Below are 17,164 nucleotides of genomic sequence, written 5' to 3' on the forward strand. Positions count from 1 at the left end.
CATATAACAATGTTAGCCCTATCTTACAGATGGGGAGACACATTGGTTAAGGAACTTCCTCAAGGTGATACAATAAGCGATCTGCCAGAATTTTTACATGCTGTTTTATTTATTTATTTTTTAATTCTAGACACTGTATACTGAGCTAGCAAGACTCAAAGAGTGTCATTACAAAGCAATTTCATTTTCCCCTAAGAGCGTCCTTCCAACCCTGTCCGGTGAGGCCAGGCTATCCCCCTGACACTGGACGGACCCCTGGAGACCACAGAGCTCCCCTCTTCCCTCTGAGATTGGGAAAGGAATGCCAGACACTTGGGCTGTCCAGAACAGTCTCTGTTCCGAGGTGAATACGCCCAGTGCAGTGTAATAACCGAATCGGTAAACTTCACTCAAAATTAAAGCCTTTCACCTTGATCCTGAAGCAGTCTGGGAAATCCTTTTCAGGGAAAACGGGACTTCTTAACTCCTTACCCTGCCATCTTCCTTCATCCACTACCACTCACTGGTGTTGACTTCCGAACCTCCTGCTTGGGGCAGAGAAGCACATATTTATAGGCGGTTTCCTCTGGCCATGGCAGGTGCTTAAAATGAACTCTGTCCCCTGTGTGTTTTTCACTTGCAGGTCCTTATACAGGTGACACACTGTCCAGCTGGCCTTAACCCAGAGCTACCTACAAAGGGGTCCTTCAACTTGGATGGGATAAAAAAATATTCATGGACTTACTTTCACTAAATCCCTGACTGAAATTGGCCACGTCCATCAATCATGCACGTGGACGTACGAATGGAAACGTAGCCTTTCCTTCCATTTCGAAGGTACTCCATTTTATCAGCACTTACGACTTTGTCACCAATGAAACTGCAGATGGCTTTGTGTTACGCCAGGACTGCAAAGACACTACAAAGTGCTGTTTATGGTTGGCACTGTTTCAAAATTAGGAAAATTATGGTAGCTGTTAGGAGTGAGACTAGCATTGGCTATTGAATGTGTTACTTCTTAAAAAACATTTTGCTAACTCTACTTAGGTATCATTGGTTTCCTTAGCAATTCCATGAATCCAGTTTTACGCACTTAAACACAGTACATAATCCAAGAAGGGGTCATCCACAGACACAGTCTGCCGCCAAGGTCCGTAGCCCGAGAACGTCATGATTTTTTTGTTTCTACTCCACCACGCACTCTCTCTACTGTGGTCCCATCTCCCTTCTAAGCAACCTTCGGGGGGAAAGCTCCTTTAAGGTGATCAAGGCCACTTCTCGCTCTCCACGCACGTGACTGTCACCTCCTCCACGGGGAACCTGCACGTTTGAAGGCGCTCGGCAGCCGAGGGGTGCTTCCTAACCCCGGTCCCCTGTCCACCTGCTGGGCAGGTCCGCCAGTGAGCGGGCAGGCACCAGGAGGGCATACTGACTGTGGCTTGGTCAAGTGCTCCCACAACAACTGATAAAGAGCTTCTGCTCTGAGCAACCCCAAAACTCTCTGCTAATGCCCTCACCTTCCAGCACCCCCACGCAGCCACCCGACCTCCCGCTATTCAGGAGTGTAAGAATCCATACTTGGCCAAACAGGACCCGGCAGAAACCAATTCCTGTTGCGTGGCTGATACCAGTTCTCATTTGTCAGTATGCACGCCTCACAGGCTGCTGGAATCCTTTAGAATATCAGCCCTGTTGACCGCGTCCAGGGGAAACAATCTAGTTCCCTTACTGGGTCTTCCCAATCTCTCCCTAGACTTTTTTTTTTTAATGTTTATTTTTATTCTTGAAAGAGAGAGACACACACACTACCTGGCTGCCACCCCACTCGCATCACAGTCCTGCCCGACCGCTGTTCCACGCTAGACACGGGTACCCAGGCCACGGTGCCGCGCACAAATTTCGCCGGTAGCTATCCTGTCTGTATCTCACACTCAAGTGCCATTTTTAAGGAAAAGAAGCCCACAGCGCGGAAGCAACAGAGGGAAGTCCTCTGCTTTAATTGTTGTTAATGTATCTGTGTGGTGTTTGGTGGTTTTTTCTCTTGGGGGGTAGGCCATGGTCTCATAGCCTTAATCCTCATTACTCTGTGGCGTTAACGGGGTCTGCGTTCAGTGACTGGACCAGGGTTTTCTCAGACGGCAAACAAAACAAAAAGACTTTGACTTACTGCCTTTGACACCACCGAGGAAATGAGATTACTTCTTGAGGAGATCAGCAGCTCCGGGCTGCTGTCGGAAGGGCGCTTTGCCTGTTTGTTTGGCTGCGAGGCACCGCACAGCCTAAGCTTGTTTAAAATTAGCTTCCCCCATAAATCACTTGCACAATGAAATGCCTGCCTCTGCCCTCTGACATATTTGTGTCTGTTTATTTTTAATGATGACATGGTTTTTTTCTGTCTCTATTTGGTTCTTTTTCCTCCATGCTCCTGAATACTAAATTCTATGACAAAAGTACAAAGGCTAAGAAATTGCAAGGAAGAGTTCCCTTTCTGCTGGCACACAAAGGTAATGAGGGGACTGAGTTATTCTGCGGATCCTTCTGATGGAAACTGCCCCTATTCTATTTTGATTGGATTATTATATGCTAAAAATGTGCCCTTGTTAAGGGGCAAGAGGGTACTTTCTTGTATGCATTTGCAAAACTCAGCGAAAGTACATCGTACTTATTTACATGTTCCATGACATGTAAATTTCACACACAAAAAAAAAGAATTGTAAACAAATAATGATCTCTTCCCAATAATACACATGCTGAAGTACTTAGGAGGGCGTATATTAGTGTCTACAATTTACTTTGAAATGTATCCAAAACTGGGATGAATTAATTGATGGATAGAGGGATAGATAACATGACAAGGTGAGTAAAGTGTTAATGACACAATAGATGGTAGGCGTAAGGCTGTTCACCGTGCAATTCTTTCCACTTTGCTGCATAGTTGAAATTTTTCATAAGAAAGTGTTGGAAAAGATGCTCCCTTGGGAACCTCGGCCAAATCTTCGGGAGCACAAGAGGGCTACGGATTCCAAAATCCTGTCTTTAATCCAAATTTCATTTTTAAAAGTCTGAACACTCACAAACAGAGTCAGACTTCAACAATTTACAATAACAAGGAAAAAAGGAACATCGACCCAGGGAGGAGTCTAAAATACAGAATATTCTAGGAGACAGGCACATTTTACTAGTTAGACGTAGAGGCACCATCCTGAATTTAAAATGGCATCTGACTGGGAGTTCTGGACTCAGTTCTCCTAGTCCAATCACAAGAAACACAGGTGCATGTGCAGAACAGCCAGGTTCACAATAGGACCAAAACTCACAGAAGAGAAATTCAAGGGCCTGTAATTCTAACGGGCTTGGGGTGAGAAACCTCAACAGGGGTGGACCCTTGGCTTACGAGTGGAAACGGAAAACTCACCCAGAAAAGTCTGAATCGAGAAGCAAATTAGGGAATTCCTCTCTACTTTATGACTCCTAACTTTCTGAGGCAGAGTACTTTTATTTTCTTATCACAACTTCTGAAGACTTTGACTTCCTGGAAACAATTGGAAAACTGGGAAAAAGGGGAGCTATGAGGGCGCATTGCTGAGGTGTGCTGCAGAAGTACGCGGCTTTGGCAGGAAGTCGATAGGAAGACTCCCGGCAGCAATATGATACGTAATACAGACGGCGGTTGGTCATACATTTATCTCTTAGAGTATCCACTGGAGTGGAAGAAGCCACCTCCTGTACAGCAGTACCCAATTATTTGAATGCTGACTAGATATTGAAAAGTGGTTGGGGCACCTGGGTGGCTCAGTCAGTTAAGCGTCCAACTTCGGCTCAGGTCGCGATCTCGCGGTCCGTGAGTTTGAGCCCCGCGTCGGGCTCTGGGCTGATGGCTCAGAGCCTGGATGGAGCCTGCTTCCGATTCTGTGTCTCCCTCTCTCTCTGCCCCTCCCCCGTTCATGCTCTGTCTCTGTCTCAAAAATAAATAAATGTTAAAAAAAAAATTAAAAAAATAAAAAAAGGAAAGAAAAGTGGTCTAGGTGGGCAATTAACTTGCCCTCTGGGGTAGGGAAGGATACGCTTCCCATGAAAGAGGGTGAGGGACTGAACAACGAGCTAATCTACCACAACACCCAGAAATAAATTTTCCTCCAAATGGGGATTATACACCCAGTTGGTTGACAATTACCAGATCATGACAAATTTCCTCTCCTTCAGGAATGAGCAAACTACAAAACACTTTAAAGCCATTTAATCAGATACAAGGGTATGTCTACAAAATAATCTGTCAGGAAAGGTATTAACAAAATTAGACGGGAAAAACAAAAGGAGGAGACGAGGGAAGATTTCAAGGACTATGACAATGAAGTCTCCAGTCAAGGCAGCAAAGAACAGAAGCAAAACGGCTTGAGCTTAAGATGCGGACAGGAAGCACGATTTGAGAAGTTCTCTAAGACTGAAGATGGAAAGGACAAAGGGAGAGAGGAGGAAACAGGATACAACTTGTAGACTTAACTGTATTCCTGAGGAAGTACCGAAACCATTGGAAAGGAAACAACAATGAAAATGAAGTCAAAGAAAGTATCTCCGAGTACACTGCCAAGGAGTGCGTAACATTTCAGGGAAGTTAATGAAAAGGATCCAAATGTGGTTTTATGCACACTAACCACGATGCAAAATGGGTCAAAGATAAAGAAAATAAAGATTAGGGAGTTGAGGTAGCTTGATTAAAGCCAAAAGCTGGAATGGGCTCTCCGGAATTGACTCCAGAAAACTTTATTGTTAAGACTCATATTTCAGAAACATCAAGTCTATGATAGTATTTGGAAAGGTTCAAGTGCCACCCATGATGATTTTGAAACTCGGCTACTCAGTAGTCACTCTGTGAAGTTCATTGCTTTTTAATATGCTTGCCACATTACCAGAGAATAAAGAAATAACTTCCTTTGCTCCATTCATTCATCCGTTTGTCTCACAACAAACATTAATGCTGTAGAGCCTCATTAAACACTTTAATAAAGGTCTCTGACCCAAAACAGCAAGAAGTCCAGTAGTAGTGGTAAATAATTTTAACATAAAATGTGAAGTGCGATGTTAAATTGTTGAGAGAGAGAGAGAAAGGAAAAAAAAGCCCACAATAAGTTATTGTTTGTGTTTCGTATCACATTTTTTCTTATAATTTACCCACGTATTTATTATTTTCTTTGTTCTTGTTTCTTTCATGTTTTACCTCCCATCTGGAATCATTTTATAATTTCCACTGGCAGCATCTGCTAGTGCTAAACTGTCTTTGTTTTTCTAGGTCTTAAATGCCTTTATTTTACCTTCTTGAAAGATACTTTCTCTGGGTATGGAGTTCTAGGATAGGATAGTTATTTTCTTTCGGCACATTGAATATATCATCTCACTGTTGTCTGGCTTCCATTGTAGCTGTTGAGATGTCAACTCAGTTTAAATGCTCTTTGTTTGAAGGGAATCTTTTTTTTTTTTCCTCTGCCTTCTCTTATTTTTTTTCTCTTTGCATTTGGTTTACTTCAAAATCACTAAGGCATGCCTAAAATAATTTTTTTTAATTCCTTCTTGAGATTTTATGAATTTCTTGAGTTTTTGGATTAGTGTCTTTCATCAGTTCTGAAAACTTTTGAACCATTACCTCTTCAAATATTGCCTCTGCTTCATTTCCTCTCTCTTTTGTTTCTGGTACTCCTACTACACATATTTTAAACTTTCTACACTTGATCTTAGTCAAAAGGCCAAGAAGTGATATTATTTTAAACTTTCTATATGCGTCCTCTATTTCAGCACTGTTCATTACATTAGTCTCTAGCCTAAGTGGTTCTATAAATTTAAGTTTAACTAAAATTGCATACAATTTAAAAGTCAGTTCTTCAGTCTCAAGAACCACATTTCAAGTACTCCAGAGCCTCGTGTGTCTAGTGGTACCGTATTGGACAAATATAGAAGAATTTATCATTGAAGAGGTTTCTGATGGACACCACCACTCTGTATCTATTGTCTGTTATTCTATATTTTATACCTTTTGTTTTCTTTCTATGCCTCATTTTGCAGACTTCTGACCTATCTTCTTGTTTAACGATTCTCTCTTCAACTCTGTCTAAACCGCTGTTAAACTTATTTATTCAGGTTTTTTTTTTTTCTTTTTTAGTTCTAGAATGCGTATTGGGTTTTTTTTTTAATCTACGGTATAAGTTTTTATGGTTTCTAGTTTTCTGCTAACATTTTGAAGCTTGACTTTTATCTCACTGAACATAGTAAGCAGAAATGTTGCATATAGTCTATCTAGTTGTCCAATAATTCTATTATTTGGACTCCACGGTGTCTGTTTCTAAGCAGAATTATTTTTACTGTTTCTTTCTCTTATGGCATTTCATTCTTTGTGTGTCTAATTATCTCTGATTGTGTGCTAGGCATTGTTTTTGAAAGCGGACTTTTATTAATAATTTGAGACATGATTAAAGTTGTCTTCCTGAATTGAAGATTTTCATCTACTTTTGCCAGAATCTGGGGCATACTATTTTTGACCATTTTAGTCTAGTTTAATGCTGAGATTTTCTGGAGAGTAAAATGATACAAAACTGTCACCTTTACTCTCAAGCTAGAGCCCTTAGAGTTTCAGCCCAGAGTGGTAGGAAGCTCACCAAATCTTGCCTCTTGACAGAATCTGCAATCAGACTTTTATCTCTTCAGCTGACAGCCCAACCTGTCTGTTACCTCCCTGTATCTGAATATGATGAGGGCAAAAGTATAGCCTCTACTGGTAGAATCCATCCCTGGATTCCCAAAATCTTACAGCTCTCTACCAAGTAATTAGTCACTATCTTGTTAGCTCTTTGATGCTTTTAAAAGATAGTATTTATATTTCACTCAGCTATTTTATTTTTCCTGAGGGTTAAAAAAAAGAAATTTGTCCAAATAACTTAGTCCATAATTACTGGAAATGAAATTATCCATCATTATTTTAAAAGTCTTTGTCCTGGAGGTATAATGGTCATTACCAGAACTCTCATATGTTTCCCTAATTTAGTTTAGGGATGTCACCTAAATATAACACCTCATTTTTTGCCAAATATTCCACTGATATCACCTCTACTCATTAAACGCCTATTGAAGATTTTTATATTTATTTAAACAAGCCTCTAGCTTCCGCTGAGAACCTACAATGACCAGAACTGTGACATGCACTGGATCTAGACATGAAATATACATTTAAATGGGAAATAGAGACAAATACATAAACTAGTTAATCAATAAAATAATTCCACGTAGGGTGTTATGAGGAAGAAGTACAACGTTTGCAAGATTAAGGGAGAGAATAATGGAGAGTAGGTGTGGAGCCTCCTTTAGATGATCTTGTCAGGAAAACCCTCCCCAAGGTGATGTTTAAAGTTAAGCCTCATGAATGAGAAAGAAAAGCAATGAATAGAATGGAAGAGAATCGCGGGAAGGGGATTTAGAAAACGTAGAAGACATTGCAGGGGTCAGCAGGAAGTGAATTAGTAAAGTTGTCATATGTGTGCTTTTCCAGCAAGTGGATTCAATGTCTATGCCTTCTTTCTGTAGTTCTATCAATGGGCTTTGTGGCTAACTAAACCATCCATAAAGAAGGAGTCATACAGTAACATTAAAGAATTTTCAATAGATGTACAAACCCGTTGATCCTCATTTCTTAGAACAGAAGGCAGGAGGAAATATGGTGTAAAATTAGCAATCACAATAAGGCAACAACTACACAGAGAGTGTTTAGGCCTGAATCTCCAACCCATTATTTTGTGAAATTGAGAAAGTCTTTCAATCTCTCTGAGACTCAATCTGCCTACGTAAAATAAAACATGATCTATGTGATCCATAAGATCCTTTCCACTTTTATACATCATAGAAAGGTTTTACCTCTATTTTCTCTGCAGACATTTCCTATTAGCTAAGTTATTTTAGTAAGGTATCTCTAATTTGCTACAGCCTATTGGTTGCCTAAGAAAGTTTTGTAATTATATATGGTACCCTTCTATATGGCGGGACATTTTTACTGGGGATTTTTTATCTTACTCAGTTGCATAGGAAATGCCATCAAATTCCAAAAGTTTTACATCCAATGTAATTTGGAAATGTTGTCACATGTGTATGAAATGAAAATGAGATGAGGCTCTGCCCAAAGACTGTAATAAATACCCGAGAAAAGGTTTTGTCCGATACGGTTTGGGAGTCTGCTTCACAAAAGTACTAGTAAAATATCCAGAGTACAGCACATCAACATTTGTAAGATGAAGACAAACTGGTACTCAGAGGAAAATTCATAACTGTGATGCATATTTTTTTAACATAAGAAAAATGACGTATTAATAACCGTTAGCACTGAATTTAAAAAGTTGGAAAGAATGGAGACTGAATCCTCCCCCAAACGGTACAGACGCCAGTAATAATAGAAAAGCGGAAAATTAGGAAATGAGAAGTAACAGACAAGGGAAAGAAGTACCAAAACCAAAGCTCATTCTTCAGAATTACTAATAAAACAGACGAGTGGAAGACTATGCAAGTAAAAAGAGAGACAGACAGACAGGAAGCACAAATAAAGAAACATAAGGAATTTGCACAAATACAAAATACTTGAAATTCTGTTTGAAATATGACATAGCCACAGAAATACAATACACTGACAGTAAGAAAATTTTACACTACTTTACATGAGCATTAACTTAAAAAGAAATATAAGCTATACCTTATCAATAATTAATTAACTTTGTTTACCTTACCAAAACAGTTTTATATGTGACTGACTAAAATTTTAAGGAAGAGGGACGCCTGGGTGGCTTAGTCAGTTGAGCGTCTGACTTTGGCTCAGTTAATGATCTCGCGGTTTGTGGGTTTGAGCCTTGCATCAGGCTCTGTGCTGACAGCTCAGAGCTTTCGATTCTGTGTCTCCCTGTCTCTCTGCCCCTCCCCTGCTCATACCCTGTCTCTCTCCCTCTCAAAAATAAATAAACATTTAAAAAAATTTAATTTTTAAGGAAGAAATATTCTTGTTTTCTAAAGCTGTATAGTACAACCTTCCTTTATATAAAATAAAAACAGAAAAAAGATAGCATGAGGAAGAATATATGTGTGTGTGTGTGTGTGTGTGTGTGTGTATTGATCAGCCAATATCACGTAGAAACAACTGACACTATTCTAAATCAATAAAAGTTATTTTTATATCCTTCAAACTGACAAATTTCTAGCACCACTAAGTGCCATGAAGTTATAGGAGACCTGGAACATTCATACATTGGCATTTGGAGTGTAATTAGTATGACAACTTGGGGGAACTATTTGGCAATATCTAGGAAAGTTGAGGATGCACCTATCAAGTGAATCAGCAAACTTACTTGTAGGTATATGACATAGAAAATTCACATAAAGATGTGTTCATCGACGCATTACTGTAATACAGAACTGAAAACAATGCAAATACCCAGTAACAGTGGAATGGATTGACCAATTCTGTGTACTAATGCAATAAAAAACTATGTAACTGTTATAATTAATGTACAATTTCTATATGATTCAATATTCATAAATTTCAAAAGGGCAATATTAAGTGGATAAACCAAGATGAAAGAAAATTATACCATTGGCATAAATTTTGCAAACATGCAAAACAATATGACACACGGCTAATATATATGTAGATATACAGAGCATATTTATTTTGGAAAGAAAAAAGATAGGAAAGATACGCATCGACCGTGGAAGTGAGACTGCCTTCTCGGCCGGAGAGTAGAAATCAAGATCAAGAAGGAGTAAAACGGGCACTGGAAGTCTCTCTGAAAATATTTGTATCTTGAAAAATCACTTAAAGCAACTAAAATTCAATATAAGCATTTTAACGTCTGGGTAGAGGGTGTCTATTATTAGATGTAGTATTAGACCCTACTTCACGGAGTAGATGTGAAGACTGAGTGAGTTAACCACATAAGAGGCTTATTCTTAGAGAACAGAGTACGTTATTTATGTACTCATAGGTGTCGATCGTTACTGTGTTGTTCACTAGAGACCAAATTTCTAGACAGCAAAACTTAAATACCACCCGTGTCCCCTAGGCACACCACGGTCTCTAGCACAATGGATATGTTCACTGATTTGGTTGATTGAATACATACATCTTAGATTCCTCTCTTCATCCCCAAATCCTTAATAGTCCTCACCTACACGCATGGGTGTAGGTGAATGGGACGCAGTAACAGACTGGCATAAACCACTAGTAGAGATTTTAAGTCTTTGTATTTGACTCTTACAACCAGTTCCATATGTGACCTGGTTAATGGTTTCAGGGCAAGTGATTACTTTAATGTAACTAACCAGCAGAGTTTTTATATGTTTTGAGACTCTTGGAAGAAGGTTGATTACATAAATGCCAACTACATTAGTATTGATTTCTCCAAGAATAATAAAAAAAAATCAGCTGAATTGACTATTATTCCTTCCATTCTTTACTATTGCAAGAATTTCATAGGGGTGGGGATTTCAAAGCTATTTACAAAGTCATCACATATAATAAGCATTCCTTAGTATACGAGTCTGTAAGGAGAAGAAATGGGCCTGGGCTAACTTCACCCACATGCTGAACTCCATAAATATTGTATAGTTAACACATGATCCAGATACTTTAACTTCAGAGAGTTCAGGAAAGAACAGATTTTGTTTATGGTGAGTTTTCCTATGTGTTGAATATAAAGTACCAATTAAAGTGTACTCGGAATAGCCGTTTGAGTTTTTGGCAGCATAGCAGAAGGAGTTACGGAAAGCCAGGCCTTTCCAATGATAGATATGATTTTGCAGAGGTCATGCTATGGTCTGGACAGGGCATGCCTGGCATGATTTCAAACCATAAATGCATGCGAATCTAGCGTAGTGAATCATGTTCCAGGGCCCAGACCCTCATTGCCTTGGAAATGGTTTCTCCATTCCCAAGGCAATTCCGGTTTTCAGAATACTATACCTAGAGCCCAGTCTCTGCATGCTAAGGAGATCCACTCAGGTCTAGAATGGCTAAGATGCTGGGGCATTTTATTTTATCATTGCCACCGGCCACTTCTTTGTAGATTTTGATTTAGAAAAGTGTTTCACCTATGGGGAACTCAACCTCTCTCTCTCCCTCCCTGGATTGACTTCTCCTGTCATTGGTTTCCATAAAACTGAGTCCCTCATCTTCAGAGGTTTTATCAGTTTATAAATATGAACCCAGGGCATGCTTGTAAGTCTCAGAACTCATGGCAAGGAGGAACTGAAGGGCATTATGCAATGTAAAGATGAGAAATGACAAATAAGCAGAAAAAGAAAGAGCAACAAGGCAAGCAAGCATAGGTGACACAAACATGAAGTGGGAACGATAGCAATACGCAGCAGCTGAATGGGACCAACAGTCCCTTTAAAGTCTCAGGTAAAATCTAAAGAGTGAAACCTGACCCAGGCTAAAGGTATAGTCAGTGACTAGCTCAAGTTGTAACAGCTTCCAAAAGCCAAAAACATGCAATTGACCTTGTAACTGGGATTGCATATGGCACCCAGCCAAAACCCACCAGCCTCTCCAGGGCAAAGAGTGACAGCTTTGCTGCCCTGCAGCTGAAACAGGTTGGAACCCATATTAAGCTGTGCCAAGGAGGGTCTGCCACTAAGCTGAACACCTGTAATTCACCCATCTGTGTCCCTCAAGTCCTCACCCCAAAGTAAATTGATTCTGAGCTCTAACAGCTGTCTGGGGGACTCTGATGGGCTGTTCACAGCAGGGAAGGCTTTGGGAGATGACAAAAAAAACTGTGGGTTGTGTTTTCAAGGTCAGACCCCGAAGGGGGAAGCTCCTTTGATGCTTTCATGCGTGGAGATGACAAAAGTGGCAGTGGGTGGGGTCGGTAATTTTCAGATCACCGGAATAACTACTAGACATTATTCATCCTATAACCTGACTTGAACATAAATGTGGTTGATGGAGAAGGAAAAAAATCTGGGCAATGACAGCACCTTTCATTAAAGAATATCCATTAAAGAGTAGGGGAAATGGGATACAAACTTGAGAAATCAAAGTCATAAGCAGTGCGTCTATGAAGGTAAGAGAGTGTTAGGAATGTCACATACATTCACTAAACACCTACCATGCTCACGGCAATGACAGAAAATAGACATGCATGTCCTGGGAGCAATGAAGATTGTCTGGAAGAGAGGAAAGGGAAATAGATGTACTGATCACCTACTACGGGTATGTATCACCTTAGATGCAAGGTACTTACAACAGCACTCTTGCCAACATCAACAGCCATTGATACGTATTATTACAAATAAGGGAAATGATCGTGTTCTATTATACAGGTTATACTTTAAAGTAAATAGAGTCTTCAATGCTGAATAGCCAAAGCTCCCTTGAGACTGAATCCATAATCACATTCTTTTTCTTTTTTTCTTTTTTGCAAGCTTATATACTTTTTTATTTCTTGATTTTTTTTAGGTACTTTGACTACAGGCCCTTATTGATTTATGGATTCTTACTTATTTTTCAGATAAACTTTCATCTCCTGTTACTAAAATAAGGAATCTTCATTAATTTACTCTTTCCTTGACCAGTCATTCATTTTTTAATCCAGTTAACTAATGTTTATTGTCCAAATATTGGGAATACAGTGATAAGTAAGACAGAAAGCCTTGGCTTATAGCCTGGTCCTCGACAAGAGGTGACTCGCAAACATTTTAATTTTCGCACACATGAGAAAACCAGGAGCAAAAGACATGATACGGCTAAAGGAAAGCTTTAGGAAATCAGCGTTTAACTGAAGGCACATCTATGAGAAGTCTGAGTTTAGCTCATTGCCATTACTGCAAGCACTTACTGAATAAAGACCTATGCCTGGCCATGATGAGCGACAAGGACATTGAGATTCATATACAGGGCCCCATTCTAACCTACATCAGCCCGGTCGGGCAAAAGACTCTGCAGTCTTGTTTCCATGAGCTATCAATGCTTCCTTTCTCTGAATACAATGGAATTAGCACAAACATTTGATTGTCCATAATATATTAGATATGATACTAGACACTGGCCATGAAGAACCTTGTCGGCATCTATTGGCTCCTCCAGCCAGCCATCCTTCCATCCATTCATCCAACTCGGTACATTTAATGGAAGCGGATGATGTACACGTGCTTATGTTGAACTGTGGAAATACGGTGGCTGAGAACAAATGGTAGTAAATCAAAACAACAGTATTCGCAATAGCGTTAAAAAATGTTTAACACTTAGGGACAAATTAACAAAACATATGCAAGCCTTCCGTACTGGAAACCACTAAACAAATAGAGAAATACTATATAAAATTCTTATGGATTTCAAGGTTAATATTTTTTACAATGTTAATTTTCCTCAAATTGATCGACAGAGTTAAAGAAAATCCAATTCAAATGTCTGTATGCCTTAAGTTTATTTTAAAATTTATACGGAAATTCAAAGAATGGCCAAAGCGATTTTATAAAAGAACAAACAAGTTAGAGAGCTACTTCATGCTACTTGATTTCAAGATTTACTATAAAGTTATAATACAGGTGGCATTGGTATAAGTATAGATACACTGATCAATAAAGAGTCTAAAAATAACACCCACCCATCTGTGGTCAATTGATTTTTGGCAAAGATACCAAGGTGATTTAATGGGGAAGTGATGGTCATTGAAGAAATAGCACTGAAATAAAATCGGCATAGAAAAAATTTCAAACCTTCTCTCACTATATACATAAATACTCATACAAAAGGGATTATAGATCTATGTAGAATCTAAAACAACAAAAGTTCGGGGCGCCTAGGTGGCTCAGTCAGTTAAGCGGCCGACTTCGGCTCAGGTCATGCTCTCATGGTTTGTGAGTTCGAGCCCCGCATCGGCTCGGTGCTGACAGCTCAGAGCCTGGAGCCTGCTTCCGATTCTGTGTCTCCCTCTCTCTCTCTCTGTCCCTCCCCCACTTGCACTCTGTCGATCTCTCTCTCAAAAACAAACATTAAAAATTAAAAAATAAATAAAGCAACAAATGTTCTAGAAGAAAATATAGAGAAAATATTTAAGCACTTAAATTAGGCAAACATCTCTTAGAAAATGATGCGCACTAACCATAAAAGAAAAGAAAAGATGGGGCGCCTGGGTGGCTCAGTCGGTTAAGCGGCCGACTTCAGCTCAGGTCACGATCTCGCGGTCCGTGAGTTCGAGCCCCGCGTCACGCTCTGGGCTGATGGCTCAGAGCCTGGAGCCTGCTTCCGATTCTGTGTCTCCTTCTCTCTCTGCCCCTCCCCCGTTCATGCTCTTTCTCTCTCTGTCTCAAAAATAAATAAAAAACGTTAAAAAAAAAAAAAAAGAAAAGAAAAGAAACTAGATTTCCCCAAAATGAAAGACTTCTTAAAAAAAAAAAAAATGCCATCAACGCACCATGAAAAGGCAAAGCTTCAGACTGGAAAACAAAACAAAACAAAACAAAACAAAACCTATGATACATATCTCTGACAAAGGTAGATGTAGGAGTGCAAAATACGTCCATGTTTCTATTTTAAGTCTGAGATGTGACTCCATAATAATGGATGCCAGTCTTGCCCTTCACACTTGCTACTCAAAGTGTCATCCAAGGACTGGCAGTGCCAGCATCACCTGGTAGCTTGTTCAAAATGAGGGTTCTGAGGACCTACTCTAGACCTACTGCCTCAGGATCCTCGTTTCAGCCAGGCCTCAGGTGATTTGCATGCACGTTAAAATTTAGGAACCCCTGCTGCTTTTGACCACACAGGAAACATGTTTCCTGCTTCTGGTACCTAGGAAGGTATGGAAGTGTATCCTGGGAATGTCCGGACCGCGTGGGAAGCCAGGTAGTTTCGCAGAGAGGGCACAGGGTCTGACATAGGCTATTGCTGGATTCGAACCCAGGCTCTGCCGCTCGCTAACAACTCTGGGAAACTTTAGGAAGATCATTTACCACCTCTCAAGTTCCCATCCGGAAGCCGAGGATGACTACATCCTCTTTACACATTTGTTGTGAGTGCTCAATGAAAGAGCGTTCGTAAACCACTGAGGACAGTACCTGCCACGGTGCTGGTTCTCAATATATGCAGTTCTTTCAAGTGCCAGTTAACAATGACTTTGTTTGGCATTAAGTAAATCACAAAAGTCAGTGCCTCAAAGTCAGTCCAGACCTCTGACATTTCTCCATTCAAGGATCCTTTGGTTTGCATCTCTTTCCACATGTGCTTTTTGTTGTTGTTGTTGTTGTTGAGTTGGTCTCAGTGGATGAGGGAGGGCTGGCCGTGTTAGGAAAAGTCCTTGCCTGTGGATGGTGGCCCTCCTCCCATCCACGTCCCCAACACCTAATAACAAGAGCAATAAAGGGGTTCATTATGCATGCAGCTCTGCAATCAGTGCTGGAGAGAAAATGAGTTTGATGCCCTGAGCGACAGTTGAACTCTAGAAAGCGCCTAAATAAAATGAAAGACAAGGAAAATATATACATATACATACTTATAATAAGGAGCACAATGAGAAAAGTTATAAAGAGGCAGGTCACAAAACTTACTCTTTTCCTGATCCTTCTAGACTCTTCAGGAAAGGAGACTAAGAAGTCTGTTAATTTGACCAAGGGTTGCCTTCTCTCTGGCATTGGGTGGGATGGCAGGAGGTCTGGGAGGTTCAAGCACGTGTAAATACACGCACATGTACATTTTAAACTTGTTTTTGCCGTAATTTCAGATGTACAGAAGAGTTGCAAAGATAGTACAGCGTTCCCAAATAATCTTCATCTAACTCTAATAGCAATAGCTTACGTAACCATCGTACATCACCCAAAATAAGAAACTAACACTCACATATACTATTAACTAAAATACAGGCTTTCTTTGGATTCCTCTCTTTTTCATTTTTCTATTCTTGGATCCAGTCCAGGTCACCATGTTGCATTTAGCCAGCGTGTCTCCATAGTCACCTCTGATCTATGACAGTTTCTGTCTTTCCTGGTCTTTCGTGACCTTGATGCTTTCGAAGAGTGCTGGTTTGCTATTTTGTACACTGTTCCTCAGTTTGAATTTGTGTGATGTTTTCTCATGAATTGCCTGAGGTTATTGATATTTGGGGAGAATATCCCAAAGGTAATATACTTACCTCTCATTGCTCAGTCCAGCCACACTCAAAGGGAGAGGAATTAAGCTCCACTTATTGGAAGGGAGGGTATCAAAGAATTTGTGGTCATATGTTAAAGCCACCACAGGAATTAGCAAAGCTGGGGGGAGATATTCTGAGGCAATGCAAATATCCTGTTCTTCCTTAAAGTTATGCATGCTGATTTTAGCATTTGCCAATGGATTGTGCCTAAAGCAATTATTACTGTGGTGTTCCAATGGTGATTTTTATTTCCCTCATCCTCCCACATTTATTAATTAGAATTCTTTTGTAAGGAAAATTTGTTCCTTTTCCATTTCATTAACTGTTCAACCATTGATTTATATCTATACGAATTCATGGGTTTTCTTTCTTTTTTTTTTTACTTTATTTTGAGGGTCATTATTCCATACTATCATCATTTATTTTGTTGCGCAGAATGTTCCAGCGCTGGCTATCAGGAGGTCTTTCAGGTTGTCCCCTGCATCTCTTTGATAGAATTCTGTCCTTTTGTTCTTTAGGCACTTTCTTACTTTCTGGCACCACATGACGCTCCAGGCTTATCTTCTGGTTTCCTCTCGCCAGTCCTAGAATCAGCCACCTCTCCAGGGGGTTCTGGTTCCTTTTATTGGAGAACAACGTTTAGAAACCAAGACCTGGGTGCTAGGTGAACATTTTAATTACACAGGTATTGTGAGAGCTTTTTACATACCCTTGGCCTTGTTAAATCCTCACTCCAGTCGTCAGAGTGGGAGATGAATGGGCACTCCTCTTTCTCCCATCAAACCTTTTTCTTGTCGTAGGACCCTAGTCTCCATCCAAGCTGTAGGCTGCTCCCTCTGCATAGGACCCTTCACATTCTCTGCAGGAACTTCCCTGACTCCCCCGATTTGCAAATGCTCTCCCTTCTGCCTGTTATGTCCTTTTTACCTCTGCTTCTTCTTTCTGCCGTCCTCCCTTCAAAAGGGACAGATACATACACGCATGTGCACGGGCAAACACACACATGCACGCACACACACACACACACACACACACAC

The sequence above is a fragment of the Panthera onca genome, chromosome A3, assembly GCF_046562875.1.
Source record: "Panthera onca isolate mPanOnc1 chromosome A3, mPanOnc1 haplotype 2, whole genome shotgun sequence".
Taxonomy (NCBI): Eukaryota; Metazoa; Chordata; class Mammalia; order Carnivora; family Felidae; genus Panthera; species Panthera onca.